At 46.6% G+C, this 19,775-nt stretch overlaps 2 long non-coding RNA genes across 3 annotated transcripts in view; one reads left to right on the top strand and one right to left on the bottom strand.

Moving 5' to 3' along the window:
- Positions 1-12,344: 12,344 nt before the first annotated feature.
- Positions 12,345-19,473, bottom strand: LOC142819257 (uncharacterized). Its single transcript, XR_012897081.1, has 3 exons — positions 19,137-19,473; positions 14,215-14,353; positions 12,345-12,472 (listed from the first exon to the last, which is right to left on the bottom strand). It is a non-coding gene; the product is annotated as an uncharacterized LOC142819257 (long non-coding RNA).
- A 19-nt stretch (positions 19,474-19,492) lies between these two features.
- Positions 19,493-19,775, top strand: part of LOC112543555 (uncharacterized) — a 93,384-nt gene continuing 93,101 nt past the window's right edge. For both annotated transcript variants that reach the window (XR_012897080.1, XR_003086780.2), the window contains exon 1: positions 19,493-19,643. This is a non-coding gene — a long non-coding RNA (uncharacterized LOC112543555). The remainder of the gene's footprint in view (positions 19,644-19,775) is intronic.

Raw genomic sequence — 19,775 nt, 5'->3', positions numbered from 1 at the left:
AGCTGTCTGAACTGTGGTAAAAGCCAGCAGGGAGCGATTTAAAAAGCTGGCAGGGACCCAGGTTGCAATAGGACAGTTCCTGTCAGAAATTTTAAGTTACTTTCTCCCCTGGTCTATACAGCTATTTTTAGTGTGATTGCATGAGCCTGAGTCTAGTGACCAAGACAGAGATGCTCTCTGGCAAGGGCTGTGTAGACAGACCCTTGCTGTCAAGATTTATATTTTCATTCATAAGGACAGGGTCAGACCAAGGGTCCATCTAGCCCAGTATCCTGTCTGCCGACAGTGGTTGATGCCAGGTGCCCCAAAGAGAATGAACAGAACAGGGAATCACCAAGTCACCCATCCCTTTTGCCCATTCCCACCTTCTGACAATAGCCTTTGATTGACTGCTATCCTCCATGTATTTATCTATCTTTTTTGAACCATGTTAGAATCAAAGAATCATATGGTGGGAAGAAACCTCAGGAGGTCATCAGATCCAACCCCCTGCCCAACGCAGGACCAATCCCAACTAAATCATCCCAGCCAGGGCTTTGTCAAGCCGGGACTTAAAAACCTCTAGGGATGGAGATTCTACCACCTCCCTAGGTAACCCATTCCAGTGCTTCACCACCCTCCTAATAAAATAGTTTTTCCTAATATCCAACCTAGACCTCCCCTTCTTATACTCTTGAACTTCACAGCATCCTCTGGCAAGGAGTTCCACAAGTTGACAGTGTGTTGCATGAAGAAATACTTCCTTTTGTTTGTTTTAAACCTGCTATCTATTTTATTTTTGATCTAACAAAACTTATCCCCCCACCAACACAATGGTATACCTTGATTCTGATGCTAGCTGTGCCACAGTCCCTGGGTTGTTGAAGCACTCTTTACTCTCAAATTCTTATCCTGTTTTTCATGCAGGACTAGACTTGCCACCTGCTCATTGTTACTTGTGGTTAGCTCAAAAGCTGCCTACTCAAACCTAATATCAGCCCCTACCTGCTGCTGCTGTAATACGTTCTTAACGCCTGTAATACAATTTCAGATTCAAGTTTGGCAAATGGTCTCTTTTATAATGGGATGGATCAAATCTCCATGTCAACTGGTTCCTCAGGGTGCTCCTTCAACTGAAAGTTTAAATTAGAATACAGATCTGAACAGGCCTGAACTACAGCGTTTTTAAATTACCAACTTCACACCTTGAGTCCAGCCTGGGTTCTGACAGCTCCCTGTTTTGTGATACTGACTTCACATTAGGAAGCCTGCTTGTGCAGTCACGGAATAAGCAACAGCTAAATTCCAATCAGACTTTGCTTCTTAGCTGCTCCCAGAGCAAGATTCCGAAAGAGATTGCAATGCTTTATTATTAATATAGGACTCATTAAACACATGTTACGGCATCTTTTAGGCACAAATTACCATAATGAGATGGCAGTGTCTTCAGAATTATCTCAAGAAAAGTGTCAGTTTATTTTGCAAAAAGTCCCTCCTGTTAATCAATTTATAATAGATTCATAAGGCGGAAAAGTAATTTCAACAAATATACAAGTTACATCATCTAGATTCGCTAGTGCATTTTCAGTAGGGTGCACAATAGCTCCTCCTGCCAAAATGTCTGCCTGTTGGCTGCAGCCAGAGGGCATGTCTCCATTTTGAAATAACAAGGTGAGCGTCCACACTACCAAACCTGTTGCTTTGAAATAATGGGCTTGATATTTCAAAATAACAACTCCTGCATATGAAGAGGAACACACTTATTTTGAAATAGTTATTTTGGGTGTTATTATTTCAAAATAACTTGTTTTGAACTAAGCTGGTAGTGTAGACATACCCAGAGTGGGGGTTTGTGTACTCCCCAGTAATGTATTTCTCTCTCTCAACTTGATTCACTGATTTTATGAGCTTGCTTTAGCTCCCAGCTAGAGATCTTCTCTATCAATTTAAAGAGTAGAAGTTCGCACTTTTAGATCTACAGGTTCTGGGTTCATTTCCCAGTGATGACTAAGACGAAGTCATTGCTTTATGAAAGCTGGAGGGAGATTATATGTACAATAGAAATGGATGCAGTGAGAATACAGGGAAGATATAAAATGTCAAAGTAACTGATCCAGTCTCTACAACGACACTTGCATAAACTACGCTTAGCATTCAGTGCAAAACTTCCAATTACAGTCCTAATATGAAACACACACACACGTTCAATGTCTTAATCGTAATCAATAATCTTTTATAACACTGCAGCTTACCTCTCAGAAATGTGCCTGAGATGCACAACCCGGCTGTGTCTACACTGGGCCACTTATTCCGGAAAATCAGCCGCTTTTCCGGAATAAGCTGCGAGCTGTCTACACTGGCCCTTGAATTTCCGGAAAAGCAACGACGCTCTACTGTACAAAATCAGCCGCTATACTGGAAAAACTATTCTGCTCCCACTCAGGCATAAGTCCTTATTCCGGAACACTGTTCCGGAAAAGGGCCAGTGAAGATAGCCCAGTAGTCTTTTCCGGAAAAAAGCCCCGATCGCGAAAATGGTGATCGGGGCTCTTTTCCGGAAAAGCGTGTCTACATTGGCCACAGACGCTTTTCCGGAAAAAGGGCTTTTCCGGAAAAGCAGCCTGCCAATGTAGACGCTCCTTTTCCGGAAAAACTAAAAAAGGAATAGTATTCCGTTTTAAGCAGTTCCAGAAATTCATGCCAGTGTAGACACAGCCCCCATGTTTATAAAAGATTACAGTGTATTTGAAAGAGTTTGTCTGATTGCTCAAGAACTCCTAGAGCTAGGACCACCAAATTCAGTATACAGCCTCCTCTTATCACTGAAAGCAAGGTGAGGGCTTGGTTAGGCCAGGACAATGGGATGTGCCTGAAATGGGATTGCTTCTCATAAAACCATACAGAAAAGAAACAGAATCACCTCCAGGCAGGAGAAAGGGGCTGGCTGGGGGGTGTGCCCCGCTCTGGCCAAGACTGCCCTAGCTCCAAGCCAGGCACCCTTTAGGGAGGTTGGGGGGGGTTCTGAAATGTCCTCCCCCTCCTCCCCATTCATATGGTAACATTGCTGGCTGTTTCCCTTCGCCAGGGAGTGAGGGGAAAGTGCACAGATTGCTGCATTCCTCATTCTGGCTCAGCAGCTCCGGGAGCAGATGAACCTGGACATGCTCCAGCTGGGAGACATGCACCCCTCCCTCGGCTGTGCTCTGTGGAGCTATAGCGGCCACAGGGAGGCTCTTCTCACCTGGCCCCAAGGTGCTGCCACGAAAGAGAGCTGGGGTTGTTCGTCCTCTCCCCCAGGGCAGCCTGCATCCCGAATCCCTCCTCCCCAGCCCCACTCCAGAGCAATGATTGAAATGAAGCCTGGACATTTTCATTTTATTTTCCAAAACCCAAAAATTAGTTAAGAACCTGAGCAATGCCGGGGAAATCTTCTCGTTAATCATGAGATCATTCCACAGCTGTTTCCTCCATAGAGTTAGTGCTATTGGCCATGGGAGACGACTGCTCATTGACTCTGGGCTCAGTACAGCTCACATGCTTTACATTAGCAGCGCATTTGGTATTAGCCGGTCCTGTTTAGAATGATCTACTCCTGCTATCAACGCAAGCGACTGAAGGGAACAGTGCTGCAGAGTTCTAAGAGCGGCTTGACCATGCACACCAATACGCTACAGTGTTTAGATCATCCATGGGAAAGTTTGGAGCTAAGTTTCTGGTCAGCAACGGATCAGAGCCCGCTGGGTTTGGTTAATGAACCCTGTAGGTCTGGCAGCCCACTTTCACACAGGCCTTTTCACGCAATCTGTCCTGTGTATGACCTCGGCGTCCCCTGAAGAGTGCTCCCCGACGCCCCGTCCCTAAGCAGCCATCTGCAAGTTGCCTCACACTTAATGACATTAACTCCCCGCTCCCCTGCAGTGATATCTGAAGAGTGAAGGCTCTCCAAGGTCATACGCCGCTGACAAGAAAGCTGCCGCTGATTATCCTTACAGAGAAACATTCATCTCTGTCGCTTATGCCTGACGCAGCTCAGCTAATGTCTGGAAGTTTGCAGCTGGCCGTGTCACTCTCTGACTAACAGACGGCGCTGATCTAGCCTACCTTTGACTACAGCCTGAGGTGTTTTCTTGAAAGAAGACAGCTTAAAAATACTCTTTTATCTTCACTTTGCCCTGATAGCCTCTTGGGTACAAGGTCTACAGGCAACCTGGGATTGTAACGCACCTTGCAACTGAACACCCACGTTTAAAATAATACATGAATCTTAGCAATGTTTATATTAAGCGGTTCACTAGTATTTTGTTGGAGACAAAGTAGGGGAGGTAATGTCTTTTATTGGACCGACAGAAGCTAGTGGAAGGTATGCTTACATGCTTCCTTCCCCAGACCTGAAGAAGACCTCTGAGTAGCTTGTTCCTTCCCCCAATAAAAGTTGGTCCGATAAACAATATTACCTCACCTGCCTCATCTCTCTCCTACTCTGGGACCAAGCTGGCTACCACAATACTGCAAACAAATATTTCCATTTGAAAAATTCATGCACCCTAACCTCACACACTATGCTATCATATGAGCCGCCAGGGTAAAAACAACAAACAACTCCATAACAACTTATTTACCATCTGCTTAATGGTCGTGCTTGGCTAGATATTTTGCATCTGAGTGAAGAGAATGACTTTCAGTTATCTTAACTCTAAATTGACAGTTCCTGCATGAGAACATTATTTATAATGATAGAGGCCCAGGTCAGAGAACAGGGCAGTCAAGGCATATGTGTGAAACAGGATAGGCCCTGCACCAAGGAGCTCACAACTTCAACATGTTAACAGAACAGAAAGTGACAAAAGAAATTGCTTGTGGTCCTTTCTAGGCATTGTTGTAGCTTCTTGTTGGAGACTCCTAGGCTACGTCTAGACTGGCATGATTTTCCGCAAATGCTTTTAACGGAAAAGTTTTCCGTTAAAAGCATTTGCGGAAAAGAGCTTCTAGATTGGCACGGATGCTTTTCCACAAAAACACTTTTTGCAGAAAAGCATCCATGCCAATCTAGACACAGTTTTGCGCAAGAAAGCCCCGATGGCTGTTTTCGTGATCAGGGCTTTTTTGCGGAAAACAAATCTGGGCTGTCTTCACTGACCCTCTTGCGCAAAAGCATTTGCGCAAGAGGGCTTTTGCCCAAACGGGAGCAGCATAGCATTTCCACAAGAAGCACTGATTTCAGACAGTAGGAAGTCAGTGCTCTTGCGGAAATTCAAGCGGCCAGTGTAGACAGCTGGCAAATTTTTCCGCAAAAGCAGCTGCTTTTGTGGAAAAACTTGCCAGTCTAGACGCAGCCCTAGAGAAGATCTAGTAAAGATATTTTCATAGCCTGGAAAACAGTGCAGCCACCAGCCAATGCCTTATTTGAGTTTAAGTGAGTGTTTTTAAAAGTCATCTTTTTTGTCTGTTATGTATTTGAATTTTTACTAGGAGAAGGAGGATGGCAGAGTCTGCACTGGATTTTTAAAAATTTCTCTAAATTGAACAACTTGGTTTAAGAAAAATCCCTCTCCCTTCTTCTTCTTTTTGGGTGATGCAACTGTTTTGGTTTTTATTTGACTTTTTAAAGGCACATTTATGTGATTTAATTCTCTGTGGCTATCTCAAGCATTTTGCCAAGAGAGAGAACTTCATGAATAAATATTATTTAGTGCTCTGACAGAGGAGAGCGGGTGGAAATTTGGCTGGATCAATGTATTACAGATTCTTGGGACATAATCATATGTTTATGGATCAGGTAACATGTTACCGCTAATCCAGGCAGCCACAGACTGTGGTTATACTTTGGTGTGACATAATATTCCCTATTCTTTATGAAAATATGCTTATGTTGTGAATGACATAACAGATACACTTTATGCAAGATAGCTCATATAAGGAATCTTTGGAAAGTTTATGGTTTACTGAATATGATTATCCCGTTCATATGCATATATCATTTTTTAATCTGAAGTTAGGACCTGTGTATTTGCTGCTTTGGATCACTCCTGTGACTGACCCTTCAGGGACTACAATGGAAAAGCCAGACAGAGCTGATGGGCCATCAGCTAGAACAATGGCCTGTGAAAGGCTTTCCTGGGGATGTTCCATAATGCTTCTGAATCAGGGATGACTGGAGTCAGGTGATGTGGTCATCTGATGCTAACTTGCATCTTGGACTGCTGGACAGGCCCACCGGCAGGGAGAGACTAGCTGAGAGAAAAGCTTGAATTTTCTAAGAACACTCTTAGATTCATGAGTTCAGCTCCGTCAGCTCTCCTGCCAAGAACAGAATAAGGGCAGATATGCCAAACTTCCCTCACGCCAGTGGACGATTGGTTCTAAACAAAAACCAACTAAGCCTGCATGTCAGCTAGTTGAAGGCTGATTAAGACTTGCAAGGGCTTGAGGTTAAGCAAAGTTGTAAGAATACAAACTAATCAGGTCCCATTAGCTGCTGGAGAAGCGGAAGTGCAGAGAGGTGAAGTGACCCAAATAATTATCCTCCTCTGCCTCAGTTTCTCCAGCTATAAGCACAAGGTAAGTGACTCGCCTGAATCACACAGCCCAGCAGTGTCACAGCCACAAGTACAGGATGCCTGGTTCTACGCTTTCTATTCTAATCACCAGCCTATGGTGCTAAAGTAGGGAGAAGTTAAGGTGGAAAAACGAGGAAGATGGAACATCCTGACCTTAAACTGGTGCTTAAATGTTACTTATCTGTATTACAAAGAAGGTAAAACAGGAAATGAATTAAACAAAACTAGGTAAGAGATTCTATATCATTGTCTTTTTCACCTCAATCACAGATGTTCCAAACACTCATAAAATAAGAATGCGTGAAATTGTTACCTTGTAGCAATAAAACCCTGGACATAAAACACAGTGGAGGTGAAGTCTATTATTTCCCTGCACTTTAGCATTCCATTGGATATCATTCATAAAAGGTGAATCCACTTAATATCTTCTATGGGTCTCTCGGACTCTTTCTTAGCCATTTGTTCCTCAGCCTTACCATTTGCATTGAGCGTTATGGTAACGGCCTGCGCTTTACGTCCTGGTTCCACATGATGTGATTCTGGATTGCACAAGATATCTTTTGTCCATAGCTTTGGGGGGCTCTGTGGAAGTCCTGGGCAGTGTGGAGAGAAATGGGGGGGGCTGGCTCTGGGAGCAGGGCTCAGCTCCGCAACAGCCAGTATTTGTGAACTCAGAGGCTATGTCTACACTGCCCCCATTTTGCACAAAAAATATGCAAAATGAGGCAACGCATGGAATATCGCCACACCTCATTTGCATACTTAATGAGGTTCCATTTTTGTGCAAAGCCCCCCTCTTGCGCAAGAGCCGATCTTCGTGAAAAAAATGTGGAAGAACAGCTCTTGTGCAAGAGGATGGTTTGGCCAAAGCCTCTTGCACAAAAATGGAGCCTCATTAATTATGCAAATGAGGCATGCCGATATGCCACGCTTTGCCTCATTTGCATATGTTTTTGCACAAGAGGCTATAGTGTAGAAATAGCCCAGGAGTTAGTTACATTTTCATCCTAAATCCAATTTGGAATATCCAGTGCTTTTTTTTGTGATGGTACTGCCCGGTACACAGTACCAGCACCTCTAGTCAGAGCTCAACAACTTTTCTCCTAGAGTACCGGCACCTTTTTTTTTGTTTTTGTTTTTGTTTTGTTTTTTTACAAAAAACCACTGGGAATATCCATTGTACAGCATATCAATCAAACACACACCTACACCAAGACACATGTAGAATGGAAGTCACATGTATAGAACGGTACCAGTGAAATTACCATCTCTGAACACCCATGGCTTCTGATCACATGATTACTTTTCATTCCCATTTCAACGTCTGTTTCTTCTGCCCTGGCTGCTTTATCCATTGCTGGGAAGGGGCCAGCTACCAGACATTGATGTTTGTTGTCTTCCATTGTCAGTCTCTTGTGGGGGGATGCCTCACTGTCAGGCTGGGGGTACTAATGCTGTTGGTGAGCTTTCAGGGGACACCTAGGCTGGCCGGAATCTATACATATATTGTAGAGCTCTGTGCGTCTGTCTATGACCCTGTTTGTTTAAGAACTCTTCAATGGTAAGGCCTAGGACCACCAGACTTGGTAGGGAGCTTCCTCTTACCCTAACTTAAAGCCAAGTCAGGGTTTGGTTGTGCCAGGAAAATGGGATGTGCCTGGAATTCAATTGTCTTCCATAGCATGGAGCGGAGGGACACGATAGTCACAGTCACCACTGGGGGCAAGAAGAGCAGGAGACAGCTATCCTGCAGAGTGACCGCTGGGGGCAACCGTACCACCAAGTGACTGGCCAGCTGGGAAGGGGCTCATTATCTCGCCTGCCAGCCCAGGTGAGTGCCCCTTCTGCTCCAAACCCCTAACCCCCTGGTCCTTGGCCCCAGAGCCAGACACGGGGAGGGAAAGCCCCACTGCCATCCCACCCCACCCTCCCTCCTAGGCTGGACAGCGCAGCCCTGGCCACCGCTGCAGGAGCCATAGCTCACCCCCTCCAAGAACTACTGGACGGCCTAGCGCAGCTTCGTCTGGCTAGCCTGTAGATCCCCCCTTCTGCTCTCTGGGCCAGGCCTGGAGAGAATCAGCAGGGCCTATAGGGTTACCAGGTGGCTTAAAAAAAAAAATACCGGACACACTTGATCTGAGATGGGGAGGGGAGAGGGGACACTATCTGGGAGGGGAGCGGGGTTGGCCGGGAGGATGTGTGTGTGTGTGTGGGGGGAACCGGCTGGCAGGAAGCAGGGCTGGCGGGTCAGGGCTGAGGGGCTGACTGGGGGAGAACGGGGATGGGTATGTTGGGGGCAGTAGGGCTGGCTGGGAGAGATCAGGGGGGATGGACCAGCCAGCAGGAAGCAGGTCTGGCCGGGAGGGGGTCGGGGGTCAGGGGGAGTAGAGCTGGCCAGGGGAGATCGGGAGAAGGATGGGGCAAGAACCGGCCAGTGGGAAGCAGGGCTGTTTGGGGGCAGTAGGGCTGGCTGGGGGAGATCGGGGGGGGGAGGGGAGAAACCAGCCGGCAGGAAGCAGGTCTTGCTGGGAGGAGGTTGGGGGGAGCGGAGCTGGCCAGGGGAGATCGGGAGGGGTGGGGAGAACCAGCTGGCGGGAAGCAGGGCTGGTCGGGGGGAGTGAGGCTGGCCGGAGGAGATCTGGGAGGGGGGAAGGGAACCGATTGACAGGAAGTGGGGCTGGCCGGGAGGTGGTTGGGGGGAGTGGGGCTGGCCGGGGCAGATTGGGTGTGTGTGTATGGGGGGCGGGGGAACTGGCTGGTGGGGAGCAGGGCTGGCCAGGAGAGGGCCGGGGGGAGCGGGGCTGGTCCAGTGCATGCAGATCCTGGGGCACTACCTGTCCTGCGCATGGTCCCAGCAAAGAACGAGCGAGTCCGGCCCCGGGGATTCCCTCCCGCCCCAGTCCCACCCCTTGCAAAGTTGCGCACTGCCTGGCTGGTAGTCACGCTCACGCAGTATGAGAGTGTCGACCAGCCAGGCAGTTCACAACTAGGTACTGATACTCCTACTACTAATAAAACATACCTAATTAGAAAATACGGGACATTTTATATGTCCTGTATTTTCTCAATTTGTTTCCCAGACAGAACCCTCAAATACCGGCCTGTCTGGTTCAAAACCGGACACCTGGCAACCCTAGTAGCCCAGCCCCTTTCCCCCTTCTGGCCCCAGGCTGGGCCTGGGCAATGCAGGGTAAATCTTCTTGTATCACAATAATGCTGCTTTTATAGACTTGATTGGCCTGTCATTTTGAGGGGGAAGTGGGTCACTCCTTGCATGCACCTAAATAGATTGGACTTCATTTTTGAAATACAGCAAGAGCCTATTAGAGAGATTGGGGACTTGGCTATTGAGAGCACAGCTGCAATGCTGAAGTACCGCAAATACATTATGTTACTGCCACAACCTTTGTAGGGTAAAGACAACCCATCTGTCTCAGAAAGATTCGGCCCGGCATTGCTCTCTTTCATTCGGAAGGCCGCCTTCTGAAGGCCAAGCCAACTACTCAGCTCCTGTTAGGCGACGGCGGGTTGTACGAGTGCATTCTCCACCGGGTGTTTGCCGAGTGCCTCTCCGCGTTCCATGAATCTTTGAGTTACAAGGCTTTGCACTCAGCAGGGCTGTCAGCTTGTTTGGGCAAAGCAGAGGCAGGGAGCATTATCTTTGCTAAAAGCTGAGAAGCCAAGATCCGGACTGCTGTGCACACAGCCAATTTCCCTTTTTAGTTATTTGAAGTTCTGTCCAGAAAATACAGCACCTTTTGCACTGGACCACTGTGCACCCACCAGGCATCTTGTCTGAAAGGAGCCTGTCACTTTCATTACACAGGACACATAAAAATATATTATTTCTAGACAAAATGTCACAGGTACATACCATGGTCTTTAGAGCCTATCAAAATACTAGCAGTGATCTAGCAACCAGAACTACGCTGACAGTTGTGTGGGTGCTTGACCTGCTTAAAACCGAATTAATAGGTTTATTACTGGCTATGGGAGATGGGACTTAAAAGGGTGAGATCAGAATCGCAGATGTGAAAGTTAACTTCTCTTCATGTGAAAAATCCTTTAGCTTTTCAATCTGGACAACGCAGGCATCGATCACTTCTCTGGAGTCAGCTGGCCTTGTTCCCTGCCCATATTCACCCGATGCTATTTAAAAAGGTTATAACAAATAATGGGGCCACCATTCAAGATACTTGCCGCTGGCAAATACAAATCGTAAGATTTGTACTTTTGCAAATAAATCCTACCAGGATATTTGCTAACCTCTCCTTCTGTGACTTCATCTAGACTATGCGGGTTTTCTGGGATACCGAAGGTATCCTGGAAAAACTCTGCCCCATCCAGGGAACATGTCTGCTCTTCCGCTTTTTTTTTGCGGAAGAGCAGACGTGTTCTTTCGAAAGCCCTGTCTTCCTCATTCCACGAGGAAGAAGGGCTCTTCCGAAAGAGGAGGTTTTTCCAAAATGTGGCCCAGTGTAGACGGGCCAAATTTCAGAAAAGCCTCGTCCGACAAAACTATCAGAAAAAGGTATGCCAATTGCGGAGCGCAATTGGCGTATCTTTTTCCACTAAAACATTGTAGTCTAGACATAGCTGAGGGACTTGCCCAAGAGTTGATGCAGCGAAAGGCAGATTTTATTGGCAGTGCTGATGCAGAGCACCGTTGGACAAAGGATTCTCTGTGGCGCCAGTTGTACACCAGTCTATTTCCACAGCGACCAATGAAATGATACCCACTTGGATTGGAACGGAGACTCATGCCGTGCACCTTGCAAGCGCTGTATGCACATTAATTAACACCTCCATCCAACACCCCAGTGACAGGACACACAGACACAGACAAAGTGACTTCCCCACCGGTCCTGAGCTCAGACTAGGTTCTCACGCCGTGCTGCTTCTCGGTTGACAGCCCATGGACGAGCGCCTTGAGTAGAAAATGTTCTGTCTGTGGCAACTGCTGATGAAAGTCTCAAGGGGGGAGGGGGACCAGTCACCTGACCACTTCCTCACATGACCACCCCTAGCCTGAGGAGGGTTCATCCTCTTTCTGACCCTGTTTCCACCCTCTCCCTGCCTTTCCTCCCCTGGTCTGCCCCTGCCCCTCCCCACCCTATCTCTTCCCTCAATTTCCCCCCATATTCAGAATGTGATGATTGGTGCTCTGATCCTGTAATCACTTAAACACAAGTCATTGTACACAGGCAAACTCAGAGGACTGCTTGCATATGTAAGAGTTAAACAGGATTGGGGCATATGGCAAACAGTAGGCAACGTGGCCAAGGAGATTAGTGGGGGCTGGAACCGTCTGCAGGGGTCGAGCTCCCCCACCCTTACTGGCAGCGATGGGAAGTGGAGAGACCCGGCTCCAGCTCACTCTGCCCTACCCGTTCCCTGCCGCATTGCTCCATTTCCACTGCCTGTGAGTGCGGGGGCTGTTCTGCCCCTTCCTCCACACCCTCTCCTCCGAGCAATGTAGCCGGGAGCCAGGGGAGCAGAGTGTGCTGAGACACAATGCTGCCCGCCCCCACCAATGTGTGTGGGACTGACCCTTGCTCCCAGACCCCCCTGATGCTCTCCAGGCTGCCCTGAGCCCCACGGCGCCCTCCAAAGTATAGGGGCTGCATGAACCCTCCATTGGCTGTTGGCTCCTTGCTGCGCCCTCCTCCAGTGTTGAGGCACGTGACCCCCCCCCTTTTATGCATTGTAGGGAGGGTAGATGACAAGCAAGTTGGAGTAATAAACCAGACTAAACTCAGTTAAACACATCAGAAAAAAGTGAGGCCGCCAGCTCCGAGTTGCTCAATTTGTCTTTGTCACGGGGGTTTGTTGTATTTTCTGTGTGTTTGTTTTTTTAAATTCCATGAAACTGCTACTGTTCATTCGAATGGTAAAATATGCTTCCGACTAATGAGCCTGCCAGATGAAGACCGGGTCTGCTCAGTGTAAAGAAATTACAACGGAGACAACAATGAGTCATAATCCTGAATGAATAATGAGCAACATTTTACAAAGGAACCCAGAAACCCCAAGCAAACAGGAGAAACACCCCACCACACCCCCCAAACCCTGGCAGGGTTGCCAGAATATTATTTATTTGTTGAGAGAGGATTTCAAGGGACTGAGGCCACTCAAATCTGAGCTCTTACTGAATGTTTAGGGGAGTTTGCATTTGGTGTAAAAATCATGCAGCGCTAATGTTAGTACCTGACACATTCAAAGCGACCAGGGTCAGGTCATGGTTCTGGACTTCACTCCTGTGCCTGTTCCCCTGAACCATGCTAATTGAACTAGGAGGAGTTCTCATCCAAATTTTCCCCCATATTCAGAATGTGATGATTGGTGCTCTGATCCTGTAATCACTTAAACACAAGTAATTGTACACAGGCAAACTCAGAGGACTGCTTGCATACGTAAGAGTTAAACAGGATTGGGGCATATGGCAAACACCTGGGCTATGTCTACATAGCTTCCCTCTTCAGAAAAAGCCTATGAAAATGAAGCACAAATTAGCATTTTGCCCTGCTTCATTTGCATAATTAATTAGGAGCCGTTTTTGCGCAAGAGCCATTCTTCCTGAAAAAATGAGGATGAACGACTCTTGCACAAAAACAGTTCCTAATTAATTATGCAAATGAAGCACAGCAATATGCTAATCCACCCTTCTTTTGCATAGGCTTTTGCGGAAGAGGGAAACTGTGTAGACATAGTCCTATAGAGAAATATATACAGGTAGGCGCACATACTCCCACATTCCAAATTTACAATAATATATTGGCAACAGCTGCACAACTCTCCCATGCTGGGGTGTGTATAAGAGAAAAGGTGGCTCCGTAGCTTTGAACTTACACCTCCCCACTCCTATTTCCTATGCTGCTGCAGACTTCTTACATGATCTTGGACAAATGACCTAGACCCAAAGCCTCCAAAGGTATTTATATTCCATTGAAATCAATGGAAATTCAATTTCTAAATACCTTTGAGGTCAGGATCTGGGCCTTAGCCTTTCTGTGCCTCAATAGTCCATTTGTAAAATGGGAATAATACCTCTCCCTTGGTTTAAGAGGGTGTTAGAGGATAAATACTTTAAAGACTATAATACTACTGTTATGGTGGCATATATACATAACTAAGATACGCTGAGAAATATTTCCAACAGGACAGACAATACTTAGCAGAAACCGTTCTATTTCTGCTGCAAAAGGGGCTGAGATTTATGCAGTTTCTCAAGTCAGCAACAACAGGCACACAGAAATTCATCTACATAATAAACAAGCTTTAACCAAAGCGTTCATGAGACTAAATATGCTAAACAGAATGTATAAGCAGCAGGGGAGACATTCACAGTCTGCACTGGAGAAGATGCATTGCCTCCTGATTGCAGCTCTTTGGGTGTGTGTTTTGAATTATTTTCTTCCCTAAATTACAAGACTGGTTTAATTGATTTTTCTGCCTTATAATTTATAAACATTGAAGACTGTTACATCTTTAATTGAAGAAAAAGTGTCCAAAACAATTTTGTCTGTAAAAGCTGGGTCTAAATTGCTTAATATAATTTGCTTCTACAAATGAGCCCCCAAATCATCTCCAATCAATCTTGAGCACTGGAATGGTATAATAAAGTTTGTTTTTCAGGCACATCTCTGTTTAAGTTTTCCTCTCTTTACAGGAATCTTACCATGTTTCAAGCATTTCCAGAGGCATTTACTTTGAGTATAACAGAATACCTCCCACGCAGACAAAAAGTTGACACCCCCGCATAGGAAGTTGTACTCCGTGATAATTGTGCTTTTATAGGCTGTCTTTCATCCCTCCTTCTATAAACACAAATTGTTGCAGTTAGGCAGTACTTCAAGGCAGTTAAAAGAGCCAGCTAGTATTTCTTTTTTCCAAATCTAAATCTGTAAATGGAATTTAGATATGGAGCAACTGGAGATTTAACAGGAAGGATGTAACACGGTGGGACTCACCACCGATGTGCCCCTGGCTGGTCACTCTGGGTGCATCTCCTCTGCAGGGCTTAACTTGAAATTAGCTATGCAAATTGACCTATAACAATTGTGTAGCTTATTTCAAAATTTGGAGCGTCTACACAGCACTTATTTCGAAAGAGCACTCTTCCTAAGACTTCCCTTACTCCTCGTACAATGAGGGTTACAGGCATCCGAGAAAGAAGTCCTCCAGCTTGACAGTATTTTGACATTATTTCAAAATAACTGCCTGCTGTGTAGACACGGACTAAGTTACTCTGAAATAATGTTGCTGTGTAGATGTACCTTCCAGGAATGAACTCTTTGGTGCTACATCGCCCCCTTCTGGCTGGTGTCTCTGCACTTTGGGGCCCTCCCCCTCTGGGAACTCCCAATCGCCTATCTCTTCCTTGTCTCAGTGACCCACTGACAGTCTTCATCTAGCCGCTGCCTCGGGGCAGACTGCAGTCTGAAATGGCCACTCTTCATTGGCAAGGGATGTGGACTGGCTGCTTCTCTGCAGCCTTAGTACCCTGAGGCCTTGCATCAGGCCCCACAGTCTGGGAGCTTGCCTGGCCAGAGCTTCCCCAACTCTGCCTGACTCCTCCCAGCCCTGCTCTAACTTCAGCCCTAGTATTCGCAGGCCCTGAGGTCCGGCCAGAGCGTCCCAGCACTACTCTGTCTCAGGAAGCCTTCAGCTTCACTAGTAGCCAGGTACCTCCTACTGCCCAGCTAGAGCAAGAATGTGTCTGTGTCTGCCTCCACTTCAGTGCTGCTGAACTTGACCCACAGTGTGCAGTAGGTATTGGATGAAGTGGAAGTTGGTATTGTGGATGAAGTTGGCCCCTGGCCTGTGTTTCTGTCTGGGAACGTTCAAAAGGAGGAGACCATACAAGTTGTGAGCTCTGATTTTGCGGCTAAATTGAATGTTTTTCTGCAAGAAGAGGGAAAGTCAATGGAAGATGTGCAGACCATTGTTACCCCAACATCTACTTCCTCAGACACATGAAGGTCTGATAACTGCTTTAGGACAACTGATAGAACAATATACTCCTCCTTCCTATAAAGGAGTTGGATATTGGAAGCTGAGATTTTTCTCTGGGATTCAGCCTATTCCTGTTGGAGAGGATGAATTTGATTCTTGGATGGACCAAGCTGTCCAGATGATGGAGGAGTGGCAATGCCCAGATAATATCAAAAGGCAACGATTAGCTGAAAGTCTGAGGGGACCAGCCTCTGATGTCATAAGATCCTTACGGACAAGTAATCCCTCTTCTGGAGCTATGGAGCATCTCCATGGTTTGGATGATATGTATAGGACTACACGTACATCACTACCCTCTACTGGACAGTGATGGTTTACAGCTAGCTGTCTAAAGTTATCTAAATTAACCACTAAGGCTACGTCTAGACTACAAAGAAAAGTCGGAAAAAGATATGCAAATTGCAAACCACAATTTGCGTATCTTTTTCCGCTTTTCTTTTGAAAGAGGCTTTTCAGACATGGTACCAAATTTCGGAAAAACCTGCTCTTTCGACACATCCCTTCTGCCTCATAGAACAGGGTTTACAGGGATGGTAAAAGAGCGTGTCCGCTTTTCCCAAATTTTTTTTGGAAAAGCGGACGCGTTCCTTGGATACGGCATTGCTTTTCCGGGATACCTCTGCAATCTAGACATAGCATAAGGGTAAATTAAAATGTATAGCAACAAATGCCCCTGGGTCTCAGCTCTCCCGTGATTTATTCAATAATAATAGGATCATACCCATTGACATGCAGCACGAATGGATGAATTAGAGGTGGACAAATGCACCAGCTGGTGTGTTAAGTTAGGACAGCCATCACTCACTGGAGTCTAGTGCGGTGTTGCTTGTCAACAAACTTATTCCTTTTGTATTTACTGAGTCCACTGCTAGCTGAAGTTGCAGCATTAGCCAACATTGTGCACACATGAAGTTGCACGGTCTTATTGCCTCTATATAAAACCATGGTATGCCCACATCTTGAATACTGCGTACAGATGTGGTCGCCTCATCTCAAAAAAGATAGATTGGCATTGGAAAAGGTTCAGAAAAGGGCAACAAAAATGATTAGAAGTTTGAAACAGGGTCCTGTATGAAGAGAGATTAAAAAAACTTGGACTTTTCAGCTTAGAAAAGAGGCTATTAAGGGGGGATTTGATAGAGGTCTATAAAATCATGACCGGTATGGAAAAAGTGAATAAGGAAAAGTTATTTACTTATTCCCACAATATAAGAACTAGGGGTCACCAAATGAAATGAATAGGCAGCGGGTTTAAAACAAACAAAAGGAAATTTTTCTTCACTCAGGGCATAGTCAACCTGTGGAACTCCTTGCCAGAGGATGAGGTGAAGGCTAGAACTTTAACAGTGTTCAAAAAAGACCTAGATAGATTCATGGAAGCTAGGTCCATCAATGGCTATTAGCCAGGATGCGTAGGAATGGTGTCCCTAGTCTCTGTTTCTCTGGAGATGGGTGATAGGGGAGGAATCATGTGAAGATTATCTGTTGTGAACCCTCCCTCTGGGCATCTGGTATAGGCCACTGTTGGCAGACAGGATACTGGGCTAGATGGACGTTAGGTCTGACCCAGTATGGCCGTTCTTATGTTCTTAATTAGGGCTGCCAGCATGGGGCCCCCCATACTATGGACAGAACAGCTCTGGGACCTGTATTTTTCAATGCAGTCACTAATAATCTAGAAAAGCAGGTGACCAGGGAAGCGGCCCAGTTTGCAGATGACACAAAGATACTCAAGAATGTTAAGTCCAAAGCAGACTGTGAAGAGCTACAAAGGGATCTCACAAACCTGGGTGGCTGGGTAACAAAATAGCAGATAAAATTCAACACTGAGAAGTGCAAATTAATACACACTGGAAAAAGATAATCCCAGCTGAATATGTACAATGATGGGCTCTAAATTAGCTACTACCACACTAGAAAGAGATCTTGGAGTCACTGTGGGTAATTCTCTGAAAGCTTCTACTCCTTGTACAGCAGCAATCCCAAAGGCTATTGGTGTGTTAGGGATTATTAAGAGAGGTAGAGAAAAATAAGACACAAAATTCCATTGTGCCACTATATAAATCCATGAAACGTCTGCCCCTGGAATCCTCTGTCTGGTTTTCGGAGACACCTCTCAAAAAGGAGACAGCGGAACTGGAAAAGATTCAACGAAATGCAGGTACTTGGCACTAGAGAGCTAAAGAGCTAAGAACTAAGGCTATGTCTACACTTACGGCTTCTTGCGTGAGTAATATGCAAATGAGGCTAAGCGTGGACTATCGCTGAGCCTCATTTGCATACCTAATGAGCCACTATTTTTTTCAGAAGAGGCTCTTGTGCAAGAAGGAGCGTCTACACTGCCCCTTCTTGCGCAAGAAAAATCCTCTTGTGCAATGCAGTTACACCTCTTACTTTTCAGGAAGAACTAATTCCTAGAGTGCCCAGCAGGAGGTGCTCCTGGGGGTAAGGCCTGCTGTGTTACATGCGGAAAAAGACCTAGTGAATGGAAGGTGAAAGCAGACAAATTCGTCTTAGAAATAAGGCCCACACATTTCACAGTGAGGATGATTCAACACTGGAACAAACTACTAAAGCGGGTGATAGATTCTCCATGTCTTGATGTCTTCTATTGAAGAGTAGATGCCTTTCTGGTGGGTGCTTGGATCAAAACTTAGTGACTACAATATACAGAAGGGATATGCAGGGATCAGATGCGGTACTCTAATGCAGTGTTTCTCAACTTTTTTTAAATAAAGTATCCCTTTAAAAAAAATTATAAGTACCCCCAGTACCTACAGTTTTCAGACACACACAATTTTTTTCTACCATTGCAACACCTTTGTTTAAACAACTTTATTATTTTTGTACTTTTTACACCCCAAAATTCCATCACCCGCCAGGCTACAATAAAGTACTGTAAAATTTACAATAAAAATTTGGTTTTCTCCAAATTTCAGTTGTGTTGACATATTCCCCGCCCTCCCAGACTTCTCTCCTGAGGGTACTCGTACCACTGGTTGAAAAACACTGATCTAATGGTCCCTTCTGGCCTTAAAGTCTACTAATTAATTAAAAAAAACCTGTGTGTGGCCTAGGGAGCAGCCTTTGGTGCTTTACTGTGCAGCCAGCTCAGTCCCCAGACTTGGTTATCATTAAGTGGGATGATCCTGGGGAAGGTGTTCAAACATCCAAAGAGACGGACCAGGGTCAGGACACCAGCCTTACAAGGGAGAGGTGGGTGTGGCAGTGACATCCCAAAGGCCTGTTGTAGTATCTCAGCCTATTGGGGTGTGGTGGGGTCCCCAGCTCCGCCCTCTTCTCCACGTGGTTAAAGCAAGCCCTGAGGCCGAGTTCAGCACAATCGCCAGCCTTGAGGTCTAGTCCCGCACAATTCGCAGGCCCTGAGGCCTAGTCTGTGCCCTGAGGGGATGGGGTAGGGGGGTCCAGGCCCTCCCTCTCCTCCAGACCCCAACCCAGGGCCCTAGTAATGGTGGGTGGTTCCCACCACTGGCTCGGCGAGGAGTTCTCCCCGAAATGCGCCGAGCCCACTGGGGGGTTCCTTGCCCTGGGTTGCTTCCTACCCCAGCCCGACGGAGACCCCACCTGGCGACGCTGGGCTGGCGGCGACAATGTCAGCAGGTCCCGTGTCTGGGGCAGCAGCGAAGGGGTTGTCCCCTGAGGCAGGGCGGGCGCCCCCCCGGAGTCAGCGTTGTGGGTGCTCAACCCGGAGACGGTAGCAGCAACGGCGGCGGTCCCAACAGCTCTGGTTCCAGCAGCAGGTCTGGCTGTGGCTCTGCAGTTTGGGCCAGAGCTCCTTCCTCCCCGGAGGTCAGCCCCAACTGAGCAGCCCGGCAGCCTTTTATACTGAGGTTGCACTACGAGCATGACCAGCAGGGCTATGGAGGAGGGGCGTATTCTACCTCAGAGAGCCCTTGACATCAGGCAGGCCGGAAGTGCAAGGCAGGAGCAACCTCAGACACTCCCATAGCTCTGCAGCCGCAAGGCCCCTTTTCAAGGTCTCTCCTTGGGTTTAATGTACGTGAGCACGAGGAGGAATCTCATTGAAGTTTCGCCTTCTCTACTACTGATTTTGAAGTCCCTGTTTAGAAGGTAAGAGCCTCTGAGAGGTGTGGAACCTGTTCAGTCTGAGCTACCTGGTACCAGCTGAATTCTAGGCATAGACATCATTAGGTTAAGGTGATCAGATTTCCTGCCAAAGATTGTGTCTCATAGGATCACTGG

The sequence above is a fragment of the Pelodiscus sinensis genome, chromosome 21, assembly GCF_049634645.1.
Source record: "Pelodiscus sinensis isolate JC-2024 chromosome 21, ASM4963464v1, whole genome shotgun sequence".
In the NCBI taxonomy this organism is placed as follows: domain Eukaryota; kingdom Metazoa; phylum Chordata; order Testudines; family Trionychidae; genus Pelodiscus; species Pelodiscus sinensis.
Note: the sequence above shows the minus strand (reverse complement) of the source record. Positions and strands in the feature narration are given on the sequence as shown.